Source organism: Tachyglossus aculeatus, chromosome X5, assembly GCF_015852505.1.
Source record: "Tachyglossus aculeatus isolate mTacAcu1 chromosome X5, mTacAcu1.pri, whole genome shotgun sequence".
NCBI classification, from domain to species: Eukaryota; Metazoa; Chordata; class Mammalia; order Monotremata; family Tachyglossidae; genus Tachyglossus; species Tachyglossus aculeatus.
The window spans coordinates 8,953,754-8,957,069 of record NC_052097.1 but is presented as its reverse complement, the minus strand read 5'-3'; the positions used below and the strand labels follow the sequence as shown (position 1 = coordinate 8,957,069).

Sequence of the window (3,316 nt, the reverse complement as noted above, 5' to 3'; positions counted from 1 at the left end):
GACTGTAGGAACACTTCCTACAATTCATTGCACCATTACTCACGTATGAAAGGAGTCAGGCTCATGAGGTTTTATTCATTAATGTGCAGAATATTTGGATAAACAAAGATGCCACAGTGACTCAGTTACTGTAATTAAGGCAGAAGAGCAACGTAGCAAGATAATGATTTTGGCCACAAGGTAAATATTCGGGTTTGTTGCTAATAATTATCTCCTGCTGGGCTTGCTTTAAGTACAAATCACGATCTATTCACATTGCAGTTTTGCACTGTTAGGAATCTAGTTATCTGTCTAAATCAATTGGTATTTTTGCCCACTATTCAACAGAAATCTGTTTAAAAGGTGCATGCTGAAGTTGTACGTTGAATTAATTAAAAAAATTTTGCAATCAAGTGAGAGGTGTGTTTTCTTTCTCCTTTTGCCCATTAAAAAGGTCAATCGGTAGCCAAGAGAAACTCTGATTTTTTTTCCTAGACTTTTTAAGATTAATTATGTTTCCTTGCCCATGACTTCTCACTGATTCCGGTGAACTGAAGCTTAAAAGAATATCAGTTCAAATGGCAGCAGGTCAAATGAGCTTTATGTTGAGTAATTAAAAGAGAATACCACTGGAGCAAGATGATATCACAGTCACAATTTTTTTTTGCTTTCATTTATACTATTTTCTCGTGGCGAAGTTATAGCTTCCTGAGAGGGAATATTCTAAAGGAATGCAGGTAATCCAGCGGCAGAGGGCAAAGAGGAGGTCTCCAAATACAAAGGGAGTAAAGCAAGAAAGCTGTCCCTTGAAAATGGTTCCTTTATATAAATGATTTTTATCTCACAAGACAGATAATCCCTGGTTTACATTTTAACAAAGACACTCCATGTAACTGTTAAAGTTTGTGAGCAAAATGAATTCTGATGTTTTGGGTCTTTTTTTTTCCTTCCCTCTGCACTGTATTGAATTGCACATTACAATGATAAAGGCTTTTTAGCTATCCCAGGCTAATGTAATGTAAGTAATTAACTGGTTGTTGCAAGAATCCGTGTCAGTTTTTCAAATTTGCCAGTATGCTTGACTTGACCTGCCCCAACTTGAGCAAAAGATTTAAAAGCTCAGTGGCTCCCATGAGCTTTAAAAGAAGCCTGGAGATTTTTGTATTATAATGATTTGAATCGGCGCATCACAGCAGAGCACTATGTTTCCTACAATACCTCAGCCACCCTGGGGACCCAAAAGTTTGATTTTCTTGTGGACATGGGGCTAGACTCCTATCAAGCTCCCACATGCCCTGTGGGAATCCAGGGTAAATTTCACCGCAGGACAGCCGGGAGAAATAAGGAATGATCTGCATACTTACTCCATTCAATCCCCTTTCCCCCCAAATACAGGCCCACTAACTTGAGATGATGGAGGAGGGAGAGTACTCACAGACCATTTCTCATCTTGACAACTCTGTACTGTTTGAGATACAAGTTCCTTATAAAGGGCTTCTTTAATTTGATGACCTCTGAGTGGCTAATAAACATTCAAAAGCCCCAGAGGGGTCAATGGTGCCATCTCCACAGAGATACAGAGAAGGGGGCATGTAGCACCCAGAGGCTGCATTTGAATTGAAGTACTCACTATGTGCCAAGCACTGAACTAATCCCTGCAGTAGGTACAAGATAATCAGGCCACACTCAATCCCTGGCTAATATGGTGCTCACCATTTGTAAGAAAGGAGAACAGATATTTAATCCCCAGTATACAGCTGAAGAAGCTGAGGAACACAGAAGTTACATGACTTGCCTAAGGTCATACTGCAAGCAAATGGCGGAGGCAGGATTAGAACTCAGGTCGCCTGATTCCCAGGCTTTTCCTCTTTCCTCTAGGCCACGTTGCTTCCCTTCCCACTGTTTTGAATTGCCCATTACAATGATAGGGCTTTTTAGCTATCCCAGGCAGAGAGCTAATATAAGTAATCACCTGGTTTTTGCAAGAATCTGGTGCTGATGGAGGAGGGAGAGTACTCACAGACCATTTCTCATCTGAATTGCTTCCCTTCCCAATACTTCCCACTGCCTGAAGTCTCCTAGCAGTCAGTAGCTGAGCTGAACTAAATATAATGCTCCAAATTACGTCCTTAACTACAGAACACAAGTTTTCCACTCAGATTTTTCCCACAGGGGAGGCATATACTAGCTGATAAAATCTGCACGTTTATTTCCCTAGAAAGGGACATATCAAAAAAACAGAAGGCAACCATTCAGACTAAATTAGAAGTGCCCATGGGACTAGAAATGAGAAAACTCCCCACAGGAGCCTCTTCGGATTAACTTGGTCTGATGCATTTCTTCCTTCCATGGCCTCGAGTCTCTAGTGACGAGGACGATGGAGTCTCCGAGTCAAGGATGAAGGCTGAGCCTCTCTGACTTGAAGGACTCATGCGAAGGAACTGATTATAGTGATGGTAGCTAGCACAGTGCCACTCACACTCTCTTCCCTGTTGGTCATCAATCAATCGTATTTATTGAGCGCTTACTGGGTGCAGAGCACTGTACTAAGCGCTTGGGAAGTACAAATTGGCAACATATAGAGACAGTCCCTACCCAACAGTGGGCTCACAGTCTAAAAGGTCATGTTCCCCCTGGGGCCCAGAATCTTTAGTGGTTTTTTTGGTTAAGCACTTACTATGTTCCCTTCTCAGGGAGGCAACTGGAGAGTTTCCAGTCCTCTACTAGTCTCGACTATGGGAGGGAGAGTCAAGCAGAGGCATACCCATTCCATTCCTAGCTTGGGAAGTGGCTAGCGAGTGGAAGGCCATCTGCTACAAGTCAAAATTCACCCATGCTGGGCAACAGCGGCGTGGGAGAGAGTCGAGGGTGGAGACCCGAGTTTACTCCGTGGAAGGCAGCGATGGTAAACCACTTCTGGATTTTGACCAAGAAAACTGCAAGGATCCACTACCAGAACAATTGTAGATGGAGAGATGGGTCCGTGGTGTCACTATGGGTCAGAAATGACTCGACAGCATAAGAGTGTGTGCCAAACACTATGCTAAGCACTGGGGTAGATATAAGAGAATCATGTCCCACGTGTGGTTCACGGTCTAAATAGAAAGGAGAAAAGGTATTGAATCCCCATTTTATAGATGAGGGAACTGAGGTACAGAAAAGTTAAAGTGACTTGTCCAAGGTCCCACAACAGATGGGTAGTAAAGTCGGGATTCGAACACAGGTCCTTTGACTCCAAGGCCCATGTTCTTTCCACTAGGACAGGCTGCTTCTCTAGTGATAATGATATATAGAACCTGATCCTTCTCCCCTCCTTACCCTCCTCCCTCCCTATTCA

At 43.0% G+C, this 3,316-nt stretch overlaps 1 non-coding gene across 1 annotated transcript; it reads left to right on the top strand.

The window, feature by feature from the left end:
• The first annotated feature begins 2,662 nt into the window (after positions 1 to 2,662).
• Positions 2,663 to 2,800, top strand: LOC119947729. Its single transcript, XR_005456528.1, has one exon. It is a non-coding gene; the product is annotated as a small nucleolar RNA SNORA7 (small nucleolar RNA).
• Positions 2,801 to 3,316: the final 516 nt, after the last annotated feature.